The sequence below is a fragment of the Alosa pseudoharengus genome, unplaced genomic scaffold (genome assembly GCF_046254945.1).
Source record: "Alosa pseudoharengus isolate Yale_2024_CS ecotype anadromous, Long Island Sound unplaced genomic scaffold, YU_APseudo_1.1 YU_APseudo_1.1_scf_6, whole genome shotgun sequence".
Taxonomy (NCBI): Eukaryota; Metazoa; Chordata; class Actinopteri; order Clupeiformes; family Clupeidae; genus Alosa; species Alosa pseudoharengus.
The window spans coordinates 14,394,029-14,419,028 of record NW_027468848.1 but is presented as its reverse complement, the minus strand read 5'-3'; the positions used below and the strand labels follow the sequence as shown (position 1 = coordinate 14,419,028).

Sequence of the window (25,000 nt, the reverse complement as noted above, 5' to 3'; positions counted from 1 at the left end):
TGCCCAAGAGGTGCCAGCACTGCAGTGTCTTGACAACGACATCTTCCTCAGGATGAATTATTGTGCAAATAAGATTTCCCCTGGGGCATTAAAGGACATGTGTTGGCACTATATCTTTCTAAAATGTCAATATATAATGCATATACCTTTTTCTTTTTCTAAGCACCAGCTTGCCTACTCATTCACATGGATATAATACACTGGCACTTTCTGAAAAAATAACAAAAACAATGTGGGGAGATGTGATTGCTCAGGTGCGTAGCTTTTTTGAGTTGTTGGTTAGAATGTTTGTGATAGGGTTCATGGTGAAGAAAAAAGGGAGCCATCTCTGGAGGACCCAAACGTTAAAGGTGCTTATTTTTTATTTATGAACGGTGCAGCAAAAGATGGGTGCAGCAAAAAAAAAATGTGTTGTACTGTAGGCTACATCTTCATTGGAGTCCATTGAAGACAGAGGTGGTAGTGCCCTATTAAGTTAAACAAAGAAAACACGCAAGTGCGTAAAGTGGGCCGTACCTTCAATTAGCCCATGTCATCCCTGGGCCTACTCTTATAGATTGGTTAAAAGAAGTGATTTATGTGCAGATTTAAAGAAGTGATTTATGGGCAGATTTATATTGCCCGGTTTAAATCATTTGTGATGTGTGTAGAATGGGTTGGTCTATGATGGAGAATCACTCCAGGGAGAAAGAGAGGAAGCCTTTACATGCCTTTACAAGTTCATATGTGATGTAGAACATTAACCTCCAGACAGCGTCTCACGTGTTTAAGCACTGCATTCAGAAATAAAATATACTGTACATTTATTCTTCTTTGGTTTGTATGTAAACTTGCAGTATACCTTTGCATTGCTGTTGGCATTTAGGGACGTGAGTAAAATTCAGAGCATTTCGCTTCCCTTCAGAGGATTGTAAAGTTCAACAACATTTTGATGTTTGCAATGAGCATTCAGTGTGTGTATTGTGTTATTAGAGATCTGCTGTGTCAGGACCTCATGATCTTTATGGCATTCTAAAGAGTCCTCTTCAAGAACAGCTTCAAATATCCTGTTGGGTTTGGTTAGTATAACGAAGCAAACAAACAATAATGTAACATACTAATTACAGAGCAGTAATCATTAAGCAAAACCTTATAGAGGAAAGTTTACTTTTTGGCATGCAATTGCTCTCAAGAGTTCAAAGTTGTCAAAATGAGACCATACTTCACTTAATTTACAAAGTGAATATACACTTGAAATGAAAAAAAAACATTTACAAAACAGTGAACTACTTTGTATACTGTACCACAGTATTTAAATCCTCCATAAATGTGTGCACAGACATCTTTGAAAGTTCTGTAAAACGAAGGACTTTGTCCATGGTAGAATTTGATGGATCAGAGAGACTGGCTGGGCCACTTCAGAGAGACTAAACCCAGGGATGACCGGAGCACTCAGAGAACTTTTAAACTTTTTTATTATGGTGCACAATCGACTGACGTTTTGACGCACTGCGTCTTCCTCCCTGGGTGCAGTCTCTCTGAAGTGGCCCAGCCAGTCTCTCTGACTCTTTAGTCCTGGTCTGTGAGCACCGATAAGGCTTGAGCGCAAGTGACACCCGTCTTAGAATTTGATGGATGCTTGACATTGGAACGGTGCAAGATTAGATGACATAATATCCTTGAAAAAGCAGCCTAGATGGATCCTTCCTTGAGTTTGAGAAACTGTCTATGACTTTAAACTACAATATTTTCTAAAGCTGGCTGTGTTCAGCCTAGTTAGCATCAATGGCTAAATGGTTGTTAGCGTGTTTGTCTTATCTCAGAAACAACTCTATTTTGTCTTTGTGCGTGTGTGTGTGTGTGTGTGTGTGTGTGTGTGTGTGTGTGTGTGTGTGTGTGTGTGCGTGCATGCTCTGGAGACAGGTACCTGTATTTCAGTGTAAATAAATCATCAGCTCTGCTGAAGCACAGCCTGCTGATTAGACTCGGGAGATGAGTCAAAGCGATTTAGATAATTAACACACAATGCAAATGAAGATGCTCTTAATTAAAATGCATTTCCATTAGTGTAATGGCTGACACCCCCCCCCCCCCCACCCACCCACCCACACACACCCACACACACCCTGAACCTCAGTTCTTCAATCACTCTGAACGTATACCATAAGAGCTGCTTTGATAACGGGTCAAGCCAATTTGTCTGCAGGTTTAAATGAAAAGATGTAGCAGTGCAGATGTAAATAGAGGGAAGCGAGGGAGGAGGTGGAGAGAGGGAGAGAGGGAGGGAATAAAGAATGGACGGCGTTGATGAGATTGTTTCCCTTCTGGGAGGGCAGAGACTACACATTTCCTGTGTGGAAAATTGCTCATCACCAACCCGTCAAGTCCTCTCTCTGATTATGATGTACAGGGTCTGTAGAGGAAGTCTCTCTCTCTCTCTCTCTCTCCCTCTCTTTTTCTCTCTTTCTGTCTGTCTGTCACTATGATTTCCTCTCTCTCTATATATTTCTCTCTCTCTCTCTCTGTAATTACCTCTCTCTTTCTTCTTTTTAACTAACTCCTCTTCTTCATAACCAAAGATGTATAGTAACAAAGTAGAACTACTTCACTACTGTACTTAAGTACTAAAAGGCTGTATCTCCTTTTTCCACTTTTACTTCAGTACATATTTTCGATGAGTTTAATACTTTTACTCTGATACATTTTTTATGTGCTGCATCGTTACTCGTTACAATTATAAAAATGTTACGAATCATTCCAAACCCACATTATTACTGCCAGAGCGGTAGATGGTTCTGTCACCAGGTTTGATGAAGCTGTTTTCATTTGCCGGAGTGAAAGACAATTCATATAGAATTAAGTGCTTACTCTGCCTCCTGAAAGATTGCAAAATAATGGCCTTCAAAAATGTACCGTTGAATATGAAGAAACATATCAAGGTAAGTTACAATGGCACACCAGCTTGAGCTATCAGTAAGCGCTAGCTAACTAGCTACCCGCGGTTCATGACATGCTGCGGTGTTTACTTAACGTTATCTAGCTGGCTATCATAAAGGCTGTGTCACGCTGAACTGGGCATCGGTTTCACTGCACATAAATACATTATTTTAACCCATCTACAAGGCATCTTAACATTTAAAACGAGGCATTGGCAACATTGTATGTGTGCTGAAAGTTTATTTAGAAGACAGTTTATGGACACACTTTTGTTTACAAAGAGTTAAGCTAAGTGTTTTAAGGTGCTCTTGTTTTCCTGTCTTTGTAGGCTACTGCTGCTAGCCTACAGCCAAAGGAGTTGTGAGTGTCCTTTAGGCTAACATTAAATATAAACAATATGATATTCAAACTTTTGACAGTTTTCTTTAATAACTACATTACACAATACTTTTACTTTCAGTACTTGAGTAGTACAAAACATATTTAATACTTTAGTACTTCCACTTAAGTGTGGTGCTTAAAGAGCACTTCAACTTCTTCTCAAGTCATTTTTTTAAAAGAGCACTTGTACATTTACTCAAGTCTGGGTCTCTAGTACTTTATACATGTCTGTTCATAACTAATGAGACAGGCAGGTGTCTGGTTCTTCCTCACTTTGCTTTGTAGTGTAATTACTAAGTGGAGTCGATACATATTGATGTGTTGTTACATTGTTGCAAAGCATGAACAGGCGTAGTCGTGAAGACGCTGACTCAAAGACTCTCTGAAGTGGAAGGTATAGAAGGTTTAATTTGTGCTAGTGTGGGGGTGACATCATTTGTTCTGTGTGTTATTTAACAAATCAGACACACACAAAACAATGTGCATTTAGATTGCATCATTAACACACTAAAAAGGCGGCAGCGATGATTGAAGTTGGCTCTACATTTACATTACATTACATTTGAATTGTCTGTCTGAATGTGTGTGTGTGTGTGTGTGTGTGTGTGTGTGTGTGTGTGTACATGAACCAGTGTTTGTGAATGTGTGCAATTATTTTCATTGGGGTGTGTGTGTGTGTGTGTGTGTGTGTGTGTGTGTGAGTGTGTGTGTGGTTGTGTGTGTGTATGTGTGTGGTTGTGTGTGTGAGTGTGTGTGGTTGTGTGTGTGAGTGTATACATGTCTGGGTTTTAGTCTGTATATGTGTTTGAATCCCTATGTGGATGTTGGTGTTTGACTTTAACTGTGGATGCACGTGAGTGTGTGTGTGTGTTTGTATAGAGATTGTTTGGAGGTCATCATTTGTATGTGTGTGCATGCACATGTTTGTGTGTGTGTGTGTGTGTGTGTGTGTGTGTGTGTGTATGTGTGTGTGTACACGCTTGTGTGTGCGCACATGTGTGTGTGTGTGTGTTTCTGTGTTATTATTTTGGCTACGGTCCACTGATTAGTGTTCTCACAGCTGAGAGGGCCTGATAGGACAGGGCTTACAGGTTTTGGAGCCAGCATGTGTCCAGGTGATAAGGTGCCGTGAGTGTGTGTTTATGTGTGTGTGTGTGTGTGTGTGTGTGTGTGTGTGTGTGTGTGTGTGTGTGTGTTTGTCTGTGTGTGTGTGTGTGTGTGTATGTGTGTGTGAGTGAGTGTTTGAATGTGTGTTTGTGTGTGTGTTTGTGTGTGTGTGTGTGTGTGTGTGTGTGTGTGTGTGTGTGAGAGAGAGAGAGATCTCCTACAGCGCAGAACCCTGGCGGACATGAATCTATCTCTGATCTGGTCACCCTCACAGCTTCATTACCATGCTGGCAGGAGAACCTCCGCACATCTGCCCCTCTGGCCTATCAGAGCACAGCGGGCAGCTTGGAGAATGTGCATTAGCCAATCAGCACCTACCAAGCAGCAGAACATAATTACCTGCCCCTTTAACCTCAAACCTTGTGGTCATTTGCAAAATACCCAGTGGCAAAAACATTGTCCTGAAATGCACTCTGTGAAGTAGTGAACCTGACCTGTTAGTGACCTATATAGAGATATAAACACTGATAGCTACAGCACTGTATAAATGAACGTGTGGAAGTATTGGTCTGGTTAACTACAGATTGATCCATCTTTTCCAGCCACAGCCATTGTTATTTAAATCACAACAACAGTTCAAGAACAGTTCAAGAGTGAGCAAGATTTAGAGTCCAAGAAAACTAGTGTGGCTCTTAAGTAACATTTGAAGTCAATATTGTGGTTATTGAAAAAAACCATAAAATAAAGATTTGTCCCTTGCCTCTCTGAAGTTTCAACGCAGTCCAGTTGTATTTGCAAGTGACTTATGTTTCAAAGAGTTGATCATCCCAGTCTGCTAATTGTTTTACACCCACGGCACAGTTTGATTGGAGGTTGTGAGCATTTAGAGATTAATAGGAGGCTTTGGTGCATTTGGGTAAGCCTTGCTGAAGTTAGCAAGAAATGCGAAGCCGCTTCCACCACCAAGAGGCACAAGAGGTAATCAAAATAGTGCATGCTAATAAAGCTTTAGCCTCTCTGGGGAAAACAATCTCATGTGCCCCCCCCCCCAAACCCCCCCTTACCCCCATCAACCGTCACCACCTCAGTTGTTTTTGGAGAGCTAACCCTCCACACCTTTCTCTTCTCTTCTCTTCGTCCTCTTCCTGATCAAGTTCTAATTAGCTCTCATTGTCAAGCGGAGACATGCTGATAACGGCGTTTCTAATTCACCCCTGAACTCCCCAGCTCCACATTAAAAAAAAAACACAAAAACAAAAACAAACAAACCAAACGTAGCCAAAGTCATCAGAAACGGCCTGAAGTTAAGCCTCTCGTGTCTGCTCCACTTCCACTTCTAATCTTAACCTCTGAAGCTCCCAGCGCATGCATGCTGTGACAGGAATCCAAGGTGGCAAAATAACTTTTTGCTGATGTCGGTTTGTTTATTTCTTTATTTTCCGTGTTTATTTAAATAAGCGAAATGAGCACTCAGCGTCCCTCTGCACGCACCTCACTGCACACTGGGCTGAGGTGACCTTTCCAATCGGAGTGTGGTGACGCATTCAGCTATATTCAAATATTGAGATATGTCGTCCCTGGACTCCTTCCTCCCCCAACAAGAATAAATAATCAAGTACACTAAAAAAAAAAACAACAATAACATGAAGGGAAAAAAACAGTTTTTTAGGGTTTTAATCATGTTGACTTGTCTATAAGGTCAGATGGTCACATCCAAAATAAGCTCTGGAGGTTTTTTATCAAGTTCTGACGTCCTTTGAAGGAAAGCTTGGAGGGTGATCGTAATTAATTTCTTGTTCAGACGTGAGGCACCTGGAGAGGCCACTGTTCTTTTTCACGGGATTGATCAAAGTGTGGCGAATGAGAGACAACAGCCATATCAAAAGTGCCATTTTCTGGCTCATACTGCTGCAGGAACGATGTGCTATTGATGCCAATAAAATTGAAGAAGTGAGCATGCACACAAACACACAAACACACACACACACACACACACACACACACACACACACGAGCGCACGCACGCACACACACACACACACACACACACACACACACACACACACACACACTCTCTCTATCTCTCTCGAACACACACACACAGACACACACAAACAAACACACACATGACATACACACATGAAGGTTAAATTGATTTTCCTGGTATGCACTTATCCATCCACCAACTCAGATGAAACAGAAATCAAAGTCCGGAGGATTTTAAGCCAGTTATTGATAAATAATCATACCTAATCGCTTTCATTGATTTCAGCTCTGTTGAGCTCGACACACACACATACTGTACTCTCTCTCTCTCTCACTCACACACACACACACACACACACACACACACAGACACACACACACACACACATACACTCTCACACATGCTGTCTGGCTTGCAGGACAATTTTAGGAATTTCAGGGTAGATTGAGAGAGTTGCAGTTTAGACTGAAATGTCACAGGGGACATAAATGCAATTTGCTGATGCAATGTACCCTACTCAATGTGTTTAGACAGGTTCGTTAACCACCAAGTATAAACACTAATCCAGATTGTGTTCGAGTTTTGAACCTGAACCTGATAACTCTATATGTCTGGATAGCACCTTTTCCAAGAAGTTTTTTTTAGTGGAGGGGAACTTTCACTCACCCCTGTTCACACACACACACACATATATATAAGTATAGTAAGTATATATACTTTTTTGATCCCGTGAGGGAAATTTGGTCTCTGCATTTAACCCAATCGGTGAATTAGTGAAACAGCACACAGTGAACACATAGTGAGGTGAAGCACACACTAATCCCGGCGCAGTGAGCTGCCTGCTACAACGGCGGCGCTCGGGGAGCAGTGAGGGGTTAGGTGCCTTGCTCAAGGGCACTTCAGCCGCGGCCCACTGCTCAGGGCCCGAACCGGCAACCCTCCGGTTACAAGTCCATATATATATATATATATATATATATATATATATATATATATATATATATATATATATATATAGAGAGAGAGAGAGAGAGAGAGAGAGAGAGATACATTCTCTCTCTTTTTCTCTCCCTCTTTCTCTCTCTCTTTCTCTCTGTCTTTCTTTCTCTCTACACAGAGAGAGACACACACATACACAGAGTGGAATATAATTACCATGAACGCCCTAATAATCGTCACGGGCTGACTCCTACGATACTAATTCATAAGACACTTGAGATATGCATGCGTGTCCACGTTCTCGTGTTACACACAGACCAGGGAGAGGATTTCACTGGTGTCTCCACGTACAGTGAAATATATAAAAGTCTTAATTAAATTTGCGACACTTGCAGTGCAAATAAATCTGATCCGCGTCTGCGCCAGCCGCTTACTCCGCCTGTTAAGCCATTCCAATTTATTTATTCGTTTACTTATTTATTTATTTCCGCCGTTTGGCGCCCACACGATCGAAACACAATTCTGTATTACATCCCATTAAAGCGGGCCAGAACATTGTCGAACGGGAGCAATAAAAGGAGAGTTACGAGCCTGGGCTGATATAATAGGCAGAATTTAGCTATGCTCGGAAGGTCCTTCATAGTTCTCACGGAACATCGGCACTAAGAGGGGATATGGTGCAGGATAGAAGAATACAAATAATATCTGGGATTGCAGTGGGTGGAGAATGCAATGCATAAATATGCAAATAACACTAATTCAAAGCCATTAACATAATTTGTTTCCAGCAATCACTCTGAGGCCGTAATTAAGACGGTAACATGTCATTGATAATTCATTACGGTTTCCTGAGTTAGACAGTTTATATGCAAATTAAATCACAGAGCAAAAAAGTAGAGATCTGATTTGAAAGGATGCCACGCATGGGGTTATGGGATAAGAGGAACTGCCGTTGTGCATCAGGGGACAAATCTGTTCTAGTCAAAGCTACTGTATTCTCAGGGAGAGCTTGCTTACTCTCAAAGGAAACGGTCTCCTTACTGTCGGGAAGTCAAGAACAACAACACTCCTCAGCCAGGGTGACTTAAATCATCACATTACTGGAGATGAGACGAACTTTCCAGACAGAGATCAATGTAAATAGATTTTCTTGGTTCTTTTTTTTTTGTTAGTTAAATGCTCGCTTTGCATTTCATAATGTAATTTGTTTGCTAGGCCCGCTGGCCAGTGGTGGAGGGAGACAGCTCGTGCGAAAGACACTGTTTTCCAAAAGTCTAATGGACGACAGAGGCGTATGTGGTACAAATTATTTGGCAGAGTCTGCGTCCAAGGTTTGGACCAGGAAGAAAGCGACCATCTGTTGAATGATCTGCCGATGAAACACACAGCATTGCCTGGGCTGCTTGCGCGTGGAGGTGCAACGGAGTATTGGCGCTGGTGACACCCTGAGCGACAACAACACCAAATGCCATGTGTTCAAGACGCAAAGCGTCACACATGCACCACATTTGCAGGAAACCTTGCCAGTTTGCTTTTAGCCTGTTAGGAGCCCAGAGTTGTGTACAGATCTATGTGTGAGTTTATTGAGCATGAGAGCGATAGTAGGGTATGCAAAAAGAAGCCTACTTCTCTTCACAAGTGTGCTTTTGCCATAATGAATCATAATGAATAGCTTTGCTTTTTTAATGTGTTTTCCGAAGTTTCCCACAAAGTTTTGTAATTCCCAAATGACAACTTCCCAAATCGGGAACATCCCCTAATATTTCCCTCTCTGGATGTTACAGGAAACTGATCTTTTAAGAATTAAAGTAGTCGAAAATTACCTTAGCATATTAGGTAAGGGATAATGGACGACGGTCGAGGTTGTAAAATGACCCCGACGCGAAGCGGAGGGCCATTTAAACCCCGTAAGTGCATTAACTTCTGTGAACAGACCACCGTGGAGTCCATTATCCCGCTTATTCCACTGTTGCCACTTGCGTTGTGATCATTTCCTGTTACAATTTAAACGTTTTAATCGCTAAAACTTGTCTTGTTTGTAGAACTACTTTCTTCCAACACATATCAACTCATTTCTTAACTTGCAGGACAAACTGCCGTTACTAGTTCTAAATGGATGGTTGCTACGGCCAAAGGCCAGTCGTTAGTTCTATCTCTCCCGTTGTCAAGCGGGCGTATCCCAAGATTCTGTAGAACTTTAGCTTGGAAACATCGCTATTTTACTTAGCCTGCTGTCATCCATCTAGCTAAAAGCCACCTCCGTCATACAATGTTGCCATGTTCTGAACGTCTGCATTTTACAGCTCAGATGCAACGTGATGGTTCATTTAAACTTCACAACGAGTTCGGCGAATTAATATACATGTGTGATACGGCCAAAAAAATGGATATACTTCATAGGTGTGCAAATAACACATGGTTAATGGTCGTTCTAAATTACGTAGGACAATGGGAAATTCAACCAAGCAGTGGAATAATACTTGTTAAACCTTAAAGGTGTAGGTTTTTGAACATTCTAACTAATTCCATTCCGCAACAATTGAAGGTTCTAAAATTCTATCTTGAATTCAATGAACCCAGATATTCTTTAGAATGTTCATTTTCCAACATTCCCATCACACCGATGTGACAGTACACCTTTAAGGGTTAATACTATGTCCATTTGTGTTGTGTGAAATGTGCATGTGGAGATGAGTTTTCTCAGCTAAAGACCTACTTCAGCTTGAGGAATTTATGGCTGCACACAGGCTCTATTGCCTCATCGACATTATGTCTGGAAATTAGATCTTTGTTTGTTATTATGTTTGTGTGTGTGTGCGTGTGCGTGTGTGTGTGTGTGTGTGTGTGTGTGTGTGTGTGTGTGTGTGTGTGTTTGACTATCCTTACTGTTACACACATGCTGGGCTCTTCCCAAGGCTATTTGTTTTAATTATCCCCCCCCCCCCCACAGAGAGCAATCTATCGAACATTTGGCTGCTGAATTTTGGCTTTCTTGTGGAAGAGAGTGTGCATATGTATGTGCATTTGTTTGTTGTTGTTGTTGTGTGTGTGTGTGTGTGTGTGTGTGTGTGTGTGTGTGTGTGTGTGTGTGTGTGTGTGTGTGTGGTTGCTCACAGCACAGATCTGAAAGCCAAATGCATAAGCCAAGAGGGGGAATCAATTTGTCTCATCCTTAAAAGGCATCGCATGACTGGGCGCATTATGTACTATTAAGCTTCATTATGGGAGCTGATGGACAGTGCATAACTAATGCACCCAGACTCATAGACTCTCACCAGGTGTGTGTGTGTGTGTGTGTGTGTGTGTGTGTGTGTGTGTTTGTGTGTATGTGTGTGTGTTTGAGAGAGAGAGAGAGAGAGTGAGAGAGAGGAGCAATTACAGTCTGGCTATTGAGAAGGGCAGACACAGGCAAACCTGGCTGCCCAGAGAAGACAGGCTGTGCACCAACTGCAACCAAGGTGCCATAGAAACAGAGCTTCACTTTTTGGCTGAATGCTGCCAATGGAAAGAGATACGAGATCAATTCTTTCCTAAATTCAGAGAAATGCATCCAGACCTTTAAAACTTTAAGGATCCATGTCTATAAATATTATTAGGAGAGGAACAAAAGAGCGCAAGAGTCGCAGCAAGATATATAGATGCTTGCCATAAACAAAGGGAGTCACTTCATCAGTGAAGCACACAAAAAAGTCAAATACACATACACATACAAATACAAACACACACACACACACACACACACACACACACACACACACACACACACACACACACACACATGCATTCCCATCCACACCATCACATTGACATATAGTTGCATGCACTGTGCAATCTGCTGCCAATGGTGAAATTTCGCGGGGGTCACTGCGCTGATGGTGATGGGTGAAACCATTGTGAGGGGGCGGGGGATTCTAAATCGGCGATTTCTGTTTGAGAGGAGTTTGGTGCGGGTTTCGCACCTTCTCACAGTCAACATGTATGAACATAAAATATACTTAAAAAAATATTATCTGATTTATAAATGGGGTGGCAACAGGGGTGGCAAGACTGTGTCCCAGGGGTGGCAGTTGCCACCCTTTGCTACCCCGTAGATCCGCACATGCATTCACACACACACTGCAGTTGCAATAATGTATGATGCTTTGGCAATACAAATTGTATTTTTTGTCATGCATCAATAAAGCTCAATTGAATTGAATTGAGAGGAGAGAGAGAGAGAGGAAGAAAGACAGATAGAGAGAGATAGATGCAGATAGTGAAAGAGATAGAAAGAGAGAGAGAAAAAGTATGTTTGTAGTGTGAACAAAAGGGTGTGTGTGTATGTGTGTGTATGTGTGTGTCTATGCGAGAAAGAGCGATCTCTGTGTGTGTGTGTGTGTGTGTGTGTGTGTGTGTGTGTAGTGTCCATGTATGTCCCCACATCTGCATATGTGCATGTACATGCTTGCATGCATATAGTCATACACATATGAATGGGCTAATCAGAAAGATATAGGTTTTAATTGTCTGCCAACTGAAGGTCAGGGGATGTAGGGTTGAATTTTAGATGGCATTCTAAAGAGATTGATTCTGGGCGCTGCCAATTGATCACAGTGTTGCACTTGTGCGGTGCAACAGGTTGAGAAGCGTCATTACCTGTTCAGTGGTGACAGTGCTGATGATAGGTATGGTGTTTGCTGGTTCTAAATGGGCTGAAGTCTAGACACAGAATACTACTCATCCCCGCCCTTAAACACTGAGTGGGCTGTGAGTTCCCCTTCTGCATTGAAGCTGCCTTTTATTCCTGAAAATGTTTTGACTGATTCAGTTGTCCACCTGGGCTTTCCTTTCTGGAGATCTTAAACCCATATGAAAAACAGATTAATATTGACAATACAACAGCATACAGCACACACCATTTATGGAGTTCCATTTAATCTCCACATCTCTTTGATAGTTTTTACCCCCCCCCCCAAAAAAAAAAAAAAAGAACTCTATTGTTTCTTTGAATGTGATCATTTAGTGCATTATCAGTCTTTTTGTGACATTTTCTGACATTTCCTAAAGAGGTCTGCTAACTTTCAATCTGCCTGAGCTTCCACACATTTGATGAACATGTCCATGAGTTAGAATAAAGTGTCTAATAAATACAGTAAAGAAAGCAAGGAGATCCTGTTTGCCACATGAAGTCTAGCTAAAGAGAGAAAAAGACTAGAGTCCCGTCATTCCACGCACACACTTACTCACACACACACACACACACACACACACACACACACACACACATGCTGAAAAGAGTCCTGTCCTTCTCTGCTGTTGCTTTCTTTTGTGTGTTCTTTCTTCAGCTCAGCCATTTTTAGCAGCTAAAACAAAAGGCTGTGCTGTACGTGTGTGTGTGCTTGTGCACCTCTCTACAGTACTGTGGCTATTGTTTGCCCATATATACTTACAGTACACAGGCCTCCTCATCAATATTACTCGCACACACACACACACACACACACACACACACACACACACACACAAACAGACACACACACACACATACACACACACACACTCACACACACACACACACATATACATACAGTATGCTGGCACATTTGTTGACACCAACATGCATGCACACACACACACACACACACACACACACACACACACACAAACACAAACACACATGCGCGCACTGCTCCCCTGCATTGTCTCAATTTGTTAATCTCCTCATGTAACTCATGATTTACTGCCCCTGGTGCAGGGCTGGGTGCTTATTCAGAAGAGACTGATTGTCTGTGTAAGCTCTGTGTGTTTATGGCCACGTTGGCGCAGCTCTTTATTGCTATGCGAGAAAGAGAACTCTGTATGTGTGTGTGTGTGTGTGTGTGTGTGTAGTGTGTGTAGTGTCTCCGATACCCCCGCCATGCCGTCTCTTAACAGCCCACCCCTTACACTCCTCGCTGAGCCCGTAAATGTTTCATGTCGAAGGCAGAGCTGATAGCCAAATACAAGGGACTGGAGCCAGCAGACAAGGAGGCAGGTGAATGGGGAGAGGAGTAGAGAGAGAGAGAGAGAGAGAGAGAGAGAGAGAGAGAGAGAGAGAGAGAGATGGAGAGAAAGAGAAATAGACAAGGAGAGAGAGATGGAGAGAAATGGGGGGGGTGGAAGAGAGAGGGATGAAGAGAGAGGGAGAGAGAGAGAGAGAGAGATGGAGAGAAAGAGAAATAGACAAGGAGAGAGAGATGGAGAGAAATGGGGGGGGTGGAAGAGAGAGGGATGAAGAGAGAGGGAGAGAGAGAGAGAGAGAGAGAGAGAGATGGAGAGAAAGAGAAATAGACAAGGAGAGAGAGATGGAGAGAAATGGGGGGTGGAAGAGAGAGGGATGAAGAGAGAGGGAGAGAGAGAGAGAGATGGAGAGAAAGAGAATGAGAGAGAGATGGAGAGAAATGGGGAGTGGAAGAGAGGGATGAAGAGAGAGAGAGATGGAACGAAAGGGGAGTGAGATAAAAAGAGAGGGATGTAGAGAAAGAGAGAGAGAGAGAGAAAGAAAGAAAGAAAGAAAGAAAGAAAAAAAGGGATAGAGAGAAAGGGGGGTCAGGGAGAGGGATGGAGAGCAAGGTGGAACAGACAGAGAGTGGATGTCACAAAATTTGTAATTTCGTGATAATTGGTGTTAATTGGCAGGGTTGTAAGAGATCAACATGAATTTGCAAAAATATGTAAGTATGCCCCTTTTGATGTTTTTGATCAGAATATTGTGTATTTTAGTGTTTGATGTTGAGGCTGCAGCTTCTTAGCTGGAAATGTGTGTGTAACCTCTTCTCATTAGTAAGCATCAGCTCATTTAATTGGCTCCTTAAAGCACAGCATCGTCTGTACACATAAGGCCGTGGAGCTGATTGCCTCTTTTGCGGAAGCAGAGATCAAATGGTTGGTCTGTTGGGAATATGGATGTTAGCAGCCCTGTTGGCAGTGTACAGATTGCATGTTTGCATTTAGCTAATGCTTTTGTCCAAAGCGACTTTCAAGAAAAGCAAGAAATCCTATGAAGTATATATGGAAGTTATCTTAAATATTTATTTATTTATTTATTTGTGTATTTATATAAAATTATTTGTTTGTTTGTTTATGTGTTTGTTTATCTGATTATTTATGTATTTATGTGTTTATGTGTTTATTTATTTATTAGTTTTGTCTGCAGAATGCCTAACCCACTCATTCCTACATTAGACTATACCCACGCGAATGCTTTTATCCAAACTGTCAAGGATGGGCAGAGGCAGCCATTGTAGCCTTAATCAGGGCACGGTGTACATATTTAGCTCTGTGCAGAAGTTAGCCCAAATAGAGCGCTGCACATGAAGCTCTGCATCAGAGCATCAGTGCTCTCAGAGGCGCTTATTGGGAGCCGGATGAGCACAGGCCTATCAGATGAGAGAGGAGTTTTCCTGCACACACGCGTAACTTCAAAAAGACCTCCGAGGCAGTCTCTGTCTCACTCACAAACTCTCAAACCCATCTCCCGAGCTGTGTATTTTTAACACTCTTAATATAGACTGCATTTCTAATGTAATGCATTTTTTTAAAGATAAAGCAAATGTGTTTTGGCATCCACACAAACAAACAAACAAACAAACAAGCTGACATGTTAAGAGGTGGGAGACACAGAAATGTCCAGTGTAATATTTGCTTTCCCTCTAAACACAAATCAACTTCAAGGTAGAGCCAGAGACTTACAAATTTGATACAGTTTATAGCACAAAATGAAGTCCGATTGTGCATGAGACACACTTGGGACATTTACATTTATTCATTTAGAGGTACACTATGCAAGATTTTCACCTTTCCGAAGCCAATTTGATGGTAAACAAACTTGTAATAGGTGAATCGTTCACCTAGCATAGCTATACATATAGACATAGCGAGTCACTACCGAGAAAACCAGCTATGCAACTTCAAGAACGGCAGCCCGACAAATCATGTAACATTAATCATGAAATTAAATCATGAAACATTACCTTGTCAGTAGATATAGATGGAGATAGTTTTTGCCTGTTGTTAATCCTCACCTCCACAACAAAAGTATTTTCATTGTGTACAGGGGGATAAGACACAAGAAGTTTGCTATTTACAACAGCAGAGTAAAATATAAATATATTGCGACTCTAGAGGGAGCTCTACAGTTGCCAAAAATACCTAAACCTGCATAGTGTACCTTTAACACTTTTCATCCAAAGTGATTTACACATGTCAATTTTATTAAGGGACTACATTGTCCGAGGAGCAACTTGGGGTTAAGTGCCTCGCTAAAGGACACAACGGAATTGAACCCACAACTTTTCAGGCTACTGCATCCAGATCCTTAACCACTACGCTACCACCGTCCCACACAGTTGGGAATGGCAGAAGCAGACAGCACTTGGTGTTTTAAGCCCCCAATGTTGTCTTCCAGGAAGCACTGCAGGCAATGGTTAGGGTTAAGGTGAGGGTTAGGGTTAGGGTTAGGGTTAAGGTTGCGGTTAAGTCGACGGCTGCAGTGCTGCCTTGAAGTCGACGGTGGGGGCTTAAAACACAATCAAGCGAAGTGTACAGGGTGGGGAGAAGATTGTCTTCCCCTCAGGCTGTCAGATGGTAGAGTTCAAGAAGCTAACAACAACAAGGCTGTGATTTCGACACCTGGGGAGGACAAAAGGTGATCCAATTAACTGTGCTCAGATGGACCATGTGGTTTCGACACCTGGGCAGGACAAAAGGTGAATCAAAACATATGCATTAACTGTGCTCAGATGGAAAGGTTAATCAAAACATATGCATTAACTGTGCTCAGATTGACTATGTCTCCTAAATGAATACATTTGAATACCAAACTGTGAAGCATGCGTTGATTTGTTTCCAAAATGCTGAGACCATCAGATGGTTAGATTGCTAGGATGCTGGTGCCCAGTCAGAGTCTCTCCATCATGGCTGTGCCTTCGGAACAACTGAATGGGGCATAAGTGATGATTTTATCAGAGTGATTTTACATTGGGATGGCATAATGCCTTCTGGTCAGGGATATGTACAGCTATTTTATACTGTCCTTTACAAAACCACGGTTAGGTGGATTTTGATTTCAATGTAAGTGGGATTGAACAGTGAGATTAGTGTAATGAAAATGTTTGTAAATAAATACAATGCATTTTGAAGGTGAAGCTTAAAGAGAAGTTGAGTGGTGTTTTTTCAAGCTGTATATGAACTGTAATGCCTTTCATTAATTGGCAAAGCTATGTCGGTGAGACTATATTATTTTAAATAGAAGTTAGGTCTGTGAGACTATATTATTTTAAATAGAAGTTATGTCTGTGAGACTATATTATTTTCAGTGTTTGGAATAACGGCATTAGGTAACGACGTTATTTTTTCAGCAATGGGGTAATCTAACTAATTACTTTTCCCGTCGTTACAACACCGTTAACGTTACTGGATGTTACAGTAAATGCAGTGCGTTACTATGCATTGATTGAATAAACTGTGTAATCCGAATGCACCCCTGGCTCACAGCTAGTGAGGAGGTGGGTTAATAATGACGTAGGCGATTATAATTGGCTAAGGCAGAGTCATGTTTCATGATAGCCAATCAGAGCCAGTGTTTTTACACACTTGCAAGCACACGCACCACACACACACGCAACAGCTAAAAGAGATTCGACGAAACAGCAGAGGTCAGGATCAATCCGATGATGAAAAGTTGGCATTTTCAAGGTGGAGATACAGTGTAAGCACTACTTCAAATTCAATGTGTTTAATGAAGCATGTCACACACGCATCTAGTGGCCAAAAAACACCGATACCTCCACCACAGATGATAGCCCGCCATCCACTAGCAAAGAAGGACTCGGAGCAAAGTCCTCCAAGCAGCAAAAGCTAGATCTTTCTGCCTCACAACAAAAACCTATGTCACAGGCTGAAGTCAACCGTAGGTCTGTCGATGTGCAATATCTTGAATTTCCCCTTGGGGATCAATAAAGTATCTATCTATCTATCTATCTATCTATCTATCTAATAAATATCAAAAGTTATGTAGCCTACAAACACCTGTCTGTTCTACTCATTTCAACTGGCTGAAAAAAGTCAAAATTCTTTGACATATAAAAAAGTCCAAATTCTTTGACATATAGCAACTTTTTTTTTTTTAACAGTAACGCAAATAGTTACTTTCCCTGGTAAGGAGTTACTCTTATCAGAGAGTAATTCAGTTACTAACTCAGTTACTTTTTGGAACAAGTAGTGAGTAACTATAATTAATTACTTTTTTAAACTAAGGTTCCCAACACTGATTATTTTAAATAGAAGTTAGGTCTGTGAGACTTTGTTATACTAAATAGAAGTTATGTCTGTGATACTATATTACTGTATATTAAATAGAAGTTAGGTCTGTGAGTCTATATTATTTTAAATAGAAGTTAGGTCTGTGAGACTTTGTTATATATATTACAAACATCAATTTGAGCTTCTGCCCGTCTCTGAGACTCAGTTGTGATTCACATAATTGTGCTGAAGGCTCATTTGAATTGAATGCAGATCCAGCTTTAGTTACTTACTGCCAGAGGCTTTATGCACCCAGTAAGGTAAGTAAGCTGCTGTCATGGAGGCAAATTACACCCACACAAGGACTCCTGGGTAGATTATGACAAAGAGCACAGTCCAGAACAACTAATTTCCTTAGACTCAAATTGAAATAATTCAATATATTATAGAGCTGCACTTATTCTTATCAGCCAGTGTATCTGCGTGTTCATATGTTAAAAAAAAATGGTTCTTTGCACCATTTGGCAGTAATTTGAATCCAGATTCAGATGGACTTCGCTAATAAAATCCACTTCTGTTTGCCCTGTTGCACAGTTACTCTAATAAGGTCACATAGTCACAGATTCACTGCCAAATTAGGTGTCAGATCTCTGGATTTGCGCTGCTGATTATCCACACTTGCACGGAGAAGAACATTAGCAATCAGCCTGATTAGAGTCCCATGTGATCTTTAAGACGTCACACTAAATTATGGGAATTTTGTTGCAGTGTAGCCACACTGTCCAGGACTGTTCTGCACAGCTAAGGGAAAAATTATGTATACTGTATACGCAGAGCTTGGACACTGTGAACTCAAATTTATTAACCCTCCTGTTGTGTTCTATTTACAGTATGTTTACTAGTTTTGTGTTCCCGGTCAAAAATGACCGCTGCATTATAACTTGCTGGAAATCCATAGTAACACATATATTATCATCTAATGTTGTGATAGACCTTTGTATCAACTTGTGTTCTGTTGGATATAACCAGTTTTGTACTTTTGCTATTTATGGCCTGCAGGCCTCACTGACCTGAGCTCATGCAAGTCAGAAAAGGGAATATTCTGTTGGGGAAAGGTTCCAGTGGGGGCTGGCATAGACGCAAAGAGGGGGAGTGAAGGTGTGTTTGTGTGTGTGTTTTAATGTATAGAAGCACATATACAGTCCATCTGATCAATACGTATGCGCCTGGACTCAATTTTAGACACTGACCATTTTCTCACCCATTCATTTCTAATGGCTGGTCATTTTTGACCGGAAATACACATGGGTGTTCTAAAGTTCAAATTTGTATAAAAATAATCAAAGTTAGTTTTTTGTGTTTAAATGCCCTGTGTTAACAAAGTCTAGGAGCCTCGTGGTAGTCAGAATAAGTTAACATTATTTTTGAGAGAAAATAATTGTCGATCGGTCACATTTGACCGCGAACACAACAGGAGATTGTGTCAATGTAATTAAAAACACATGTAAATGTCCATTACATGTGGATAGGCTTGTAATGAATATAATGTTACAAATTGAAAACTTAATGGTGCAGCAGTGGTAAAAATGATGCAACCATAATAATGATACGGTGGCGTAGTATCGTAGTAAAATATCCTCCTTTTAATCAAATATTCCAAGTCTTTAGAGAGATACTGTATTAGTATATTTATGATGTGTTGTGTGAAGTATTTCAGAACAGTATTTAAGAACTGTAAGAGTGCTGTCCTTGCCATGGACATGAGGACTGGATCATGGATATTGGAGATGGCACCTCTTCATGAGCTTTTAAATCTTTTAGTCTGTGTGTGTGTCTCTCTCTCTCTCTCTCTCTATCCCTCTCTCTCCCCCTCTTTCTCTCTCCCTCTCTCTCTCTCTCTCCCTCTCTTTCTCTCTCTCTCCCCCTCTGGTCTTGCTGCGTGTCTCTCTTTGTTTCAGTGTTTTCCCCGCGTGTCAGTCAGATTCCCCGGCTGTGGTGTGACTGCGAGCAAATTTAGGACATAAATAAAATAACAGGGGAGATTTATTTCTGCTAATCCGCGATTATGGCTCTGGTAGGAGGGAGTGAGTCAGAGTGGCGCCGCTACAATGGGTGGAAAAGCCCAAGGACACAGCCTCCTTTTTCACAAACCTCAGCATCCACGAGGGGTTCTCTGTGTGTGAGTGTGCCTGTGCATGTGTGTGTGTATATGTGTGTGTGTGTGTGTGTGTGTGTGTGTGTGTGTGTGTGTGTGTGTGTGTGTGTGTGTGTGTGTGTGTGTGTGAGAGAGAGAGAGAGAGAGAGAGAGAGAGAGAGAGAGAGAGAGACAGAGACTGTGTATACATATACTTATCTCAAACTTTCTTCATTTCCCAGCTTCCTATTTTCGCTTTCTCTAGCTTGTATCTTGTGTTTTGTGATCTCATGTTCATTTTTCTTTGCAAAGATCTGCTGCATCAGAGCCAGCCCCAGAAGCCCAACCCGGGGAGCTCTGTTTCGCTGGAGCTCTGTTTCGCTGCCAGACATCATGTTAACACAAATGTATAAACCAAAAGGTTAAAAAGCTAACTTACTGTCCCACATGTCTCCATGTCTCCCATGCTCATCTCAACACCTCAAACACATCGATGCATTAAACTCAGTCAAAACTCAGAATCGTTCATCACTGAAGTAGAAACAGGCCAACAGTTCTATTCTCACCGTTGGTTTGCTTGTCAAATTGTCTAAATGGAAGATTCACTGACAGGAGTGAGTGATCATCTGTTTAGTTCAATACTGAGTCTGTAGTAAGCATTTAATAAATTATGCACATATCAGGGGCTGTTGTGCAAAGAAATTAATTAGTGATCTGCAGTGCCCTTATCAGTATCCATATACTAGAACAAGTATTCATGTAGCTAACTAGGAATGATATTAGTATTGCCTAATGTAGTGTGTTTAGATGCCCTGTGTTAAGTCAAGGAGCTTCATGGTAGTCAGAATAAGTTAACATTTTTGAGTTTATTAAACTAATATTAATTAAATATTTTAAGGTTATTAAACATAAAGACATGTGGACATCAATGAACTCAGTCAAAGACAACAAGATGGCATCAGATCACCCTGTAAAGTCATGCACATTTATGGTGCTGCTTCGAGGCATTCTGGTCACTCTACGTCTGTAGTTTCCTCACTCTCACACCATATGGCATTGTATCCCTGCGGTGTGGTTGTGATGATTGGAGATATGGAGTATTGAGGCAGGCAACGGACAAGGGATTTGGTTTGGGTTGGGTATTCAACCATGGGACCTCGTGGCACAACAGGAGTGCTTCTGACTCCAGATCGTGCTCAAACCGCATCAGGGTCAAAGAAAACACACCGCATGGCACGCAGTAGCCAGAAAGTCGTTGGTTCTTATCACAGTCGCCACTTAAACAAGACACTGAGCCCTGAGTTTCTTGAAGCAGCTTGGCCCTACTGTGGCAAAGCCTGTCACCCAACTGCAGTGGTAATAGATAGGGCGTTAGGTGGAGGCTGTTCTCCAACCCCAGGGCCATGCGGCATTGTTTGCGTTTTGATCTCAGACGGGAGGGAGCTGTCCAGCCCTTTGGTGCTGATGTTGCATTCGCCTGCCAGGATAAGGCATTGCTCTGAAGCTTAGGTGCAGAGTAGTCATTCAGTATTCATTCGTCATTCAGTAGCCATCAACTCCCCATTCAAGGAATATGCTAAACTCAACAGAGTCTGTTTTATTGTGTTTTCTGTAATGAGAGGATCAGGGGTTAGAAGCTGACGTGTGTGTGGGTGACGCAGCTGTTAGCTTCCTACCCAAAAACAACTGACCCATTTGAGAGGAAAGATTTAACCGCCACAAATACAATGCCTAAAAACAAAAAAAAAAAGCATCTCATCCCCTTTGATCTCTGCTTTTCCACTGAATCTCTCTCGTTTGGGTCTTTGCCTGGTGACACAGTTTTGGAAAATCTTTTTTTTTTTTTGTCTTTTTTTCTCCCTTTCATTTCCTTGCTGGGTGAACCTTATAGGGTAGCCCAGTTATGGCATCAGAAAATAAACAACAGCAACAACATCATAAACTGAGTCAGAGTTCATTGGGGAACCTGTACTATTTATGACTGCCGCGCAGCGAAGCTAACATAGTCAAAACTGCACGAAATTGGAAGTGTAGGATCATTATGACACCCTCTGAATGCACGCCAAGTTTCGTGGAATTCCGTTCATGGGGGGCCACACAATAAATTCATTTATGTTACTATACACCAACTGGCCTGTAGGTGGGCAGAGACAGTTTTCTGTGAATATCTCGAGAACCGTAGGGCCTAGGAGGTCCACCTTTTTTTTGTATGTTGGTCTTAAGGGGGCATGTCAACCCATCCCATTACCACTTATTTCATGTATAGCACCACCTAGTTAAAAATTAAAAAGCAAAAAATTAGGTGTTTTCATCACAATATCTCTGGCTGACATGGTCAAAACTGCACGAAATTGAAAGTGTAGGATCATTATGACACCCTCCAAATGCATGCCAAGTTTTGTGAACTTTCGTTCATGGGGGGCCTTACAATAAAATAATTTATGTGTACATTTAGTGACCGTACACCAACAAGGATTCCCGGGACACTGAAAGACCGGGGTACACGAAACTTGGTGGGCATGTAACCCCACATGGATAGCATGGAACCGTCGTTTTTCGTTTTGATCTGTAGCCCCCCCGCTGTACTGGACCCCGCGAAAGGAGGGTAGGGCAGACACAGTTTTCTGTGAATATCTTGAGAACCGTAGGGCCTAGGATGACCAATTTTTTCCGTATGTTTGCCTCCAGGGGTCATGTTAACCCATTCCATGTGCACACATGTGCATAAACAGATACACACGCGCACACATACATTCACAGTAATCATACATATGACACATACTCACACAGTAGACATATGTACGCATGCATGCACATGCACAAACACACATACGCAGGCAAACACACAAGCACGCACGCACACACACACACACACACACACACACACACACACACACACCCACACACATAAACATAAACGTGTACACGCACACATGCACACAATTCAAGAATTTCTTCTTTTTCAAGAATTATGAACAGGCAAGATGGGGGTGGGGTTGTATAAAATGAATTTTACATGTGAAATCTATGAACTAATCATGTTTTGGTACTTGTTGTCTAGCAGATACCAGTGAGAATTGAGTGTGGCTAATGCAATTTAGTGAGACAGTTAGAATCATATAGGCCTTTCAGCGTGATTTATTTTTGTGGAACAAATGTGCTGGACTGGGCGGCGGTCATATCTTGTACCGCTCTGCGGTACATCTAGTTTATTAGAGAATTTGGTCATCGTGCTCATGGGTTTATTTATGAAGTTCACCGGTTCAAGGCACATCCTACTTTACCTCTGTACAGATCCTTGTTGTGTGAAAGATTGGATAAGATAAACTTTGGGTGTGTTTGTGCAAGAGTTAGGTCTTTTCCTAAAAAAAATATAATATATATATATATATATATATAATTGTCAGTAATGCAAGTAAAGTAAGTAAGTAATGCTAAGATGGTGCTTAGCTTAGATAATTGTATGGCATTGCTGAATGTAGAATAGCTGTGCAGAAGCATATGATTGTTTATGTAGCCATTTCTTTGCTGACGTTATGACAGACAGGTTCATTTGGTGAGGTTTATGTTACGTTGGAAAGAAAGTTTGCCATGTTGATGGGTTAACAATGACCAAATATTACATTTAACATTTAAGGTTCAAATGATCCATTTTCCACACTGTATGTGCAATGGCTACACAATGAAATTGTTGAAGCTCATTCTACCTCTGGATACTTTTATCCATGTGACCTTTTCCATGCTCACACAAGCAAGTTATGGACAGCTGTGTCCAGAGATACTACCTCACCTCTGTTAGGCTTCTTAATCTTCTTAGTTTACTACCAAATTTTAATGGTCAGATTTGTACCTTGCGTTTAGTTTTTCTTGCCACCTAAGCTGGTCATTGGTATACTACACACACTGGCATTTTCACGTTTCGGATTATTTATTTATTTATTAATTTTTTGTCAAGACTTTAAATAAAAAATCACACATAGATTATCATTAATCTCCATTTCACCGAATGCAGGCATTTCCAGGCATCTAAATCCACTTTTAGGTAGTAAACTGTTTACCAACATGCAGTGCCGACTCAGCTGGTGCTATTTATCAGGTAGCTGCTCCTGCTCCTGGCTCTGTTTGGAGAGAGTCTGGCTTAAATCTCTTCCTGAAGTGTTGAATTAGGCAGGATGTTTTGCGATGCAACTCTTTGTACAAAACCAGGATCACACACTGGTTGTGTTGCACACTTGATGGTAATACTGTAGCTGTCAGCTGTTTTGAAAAGGCCGCTTGTTTTGCTTCTTCTAGAAAGTGTCCCCTGAAGGATTTTGTTGATATTACAGGATGAAAAGAAGTAACTGCTACAACAAGAAACAACAACAACAACAGCAGCAGCAACACGAACAGGGAGCTATTATGTTTTATGCGCACACAACGGTTTCTCAGCACTTTCATAGTCTTGTTGTCTCTTGGGTCATGCTAAGCAGCGGTTCTTACAAGAGAGAGCTAGAGAGAGAGATGGAGCGAGAGAGATTTCTTATGGATAGTCTGTAACAGTCAAAGTCGCCCATAAACAAGACAGACAGCTTCCCTTTGTCAAACTCTCTTGAGTCTTCTTCGCCACGGCTACACTGAAGCCTAGTAGCCCTAGAAGTTATTTCTCTCACCTCTCTCTCTCTCCCTCTCTCTTCTTTCTTTCTATCTTTCTTTCTTTCTTTCTCTCTCTCTTTCTCTAAAGCACTGTAAAAATGTCATGCTTCAAAAGAAGGGGACCCTGGGGAAGGCGCACCAGCCACGCCTTCCTTATCTGTTTTAAGGCCTAGGAGAAGAGGGAAAGAACCACTTAAGACGATATAATCTGTTCGCGCACCACGAGGATTTCCCGTTGCCTGCCGACGCATCGGCTCATTTCGCAAATATATGACTGCTGCTGGACAGTCTCCCGTCCCTTCCTTCCCATTCGCCTAGCTTTGCTGAGCGGAGCGCACAACAATAGATTGTAGCATTAAGGGCGAGCCTCGCTTCATAAAACCGAGATAATCTCATCATAACCGTGATATGAGACCTGTCACAGCCATTTTTTTTTACGAGTCTTCAGAGAAGTGACCTTCTGTGCCGTAGCATCTTGGACCTTGTTACGACAACGATCCTGACAGCTGTCATTCTATGTTTTTTTATGAGTGTCTTGTTAGCCATTGATTTATGTCTTTTTTAGCTGAGTGTATTTCTTTCTCCTTCTTTCTTTCTTTCTTTCTTTCTTTCTTTCTTTCTTTCTATCAGAATTGGCACTT

General features: G+C 41.6%; 1 protein-coding gene across 1 annotated transcript in view; it reads left to right on the top strand.

Moving 5' to 3' along the window:
• The window catches only part of LOC143106812 (transmembrane protein 132C), a 239,101-nt gene that overhangs the window by 1,201 nt on the left and 212,900 nt on the right, over nucleotides 1-25,000 (top strand). The window lies entirely within an intron of this gene.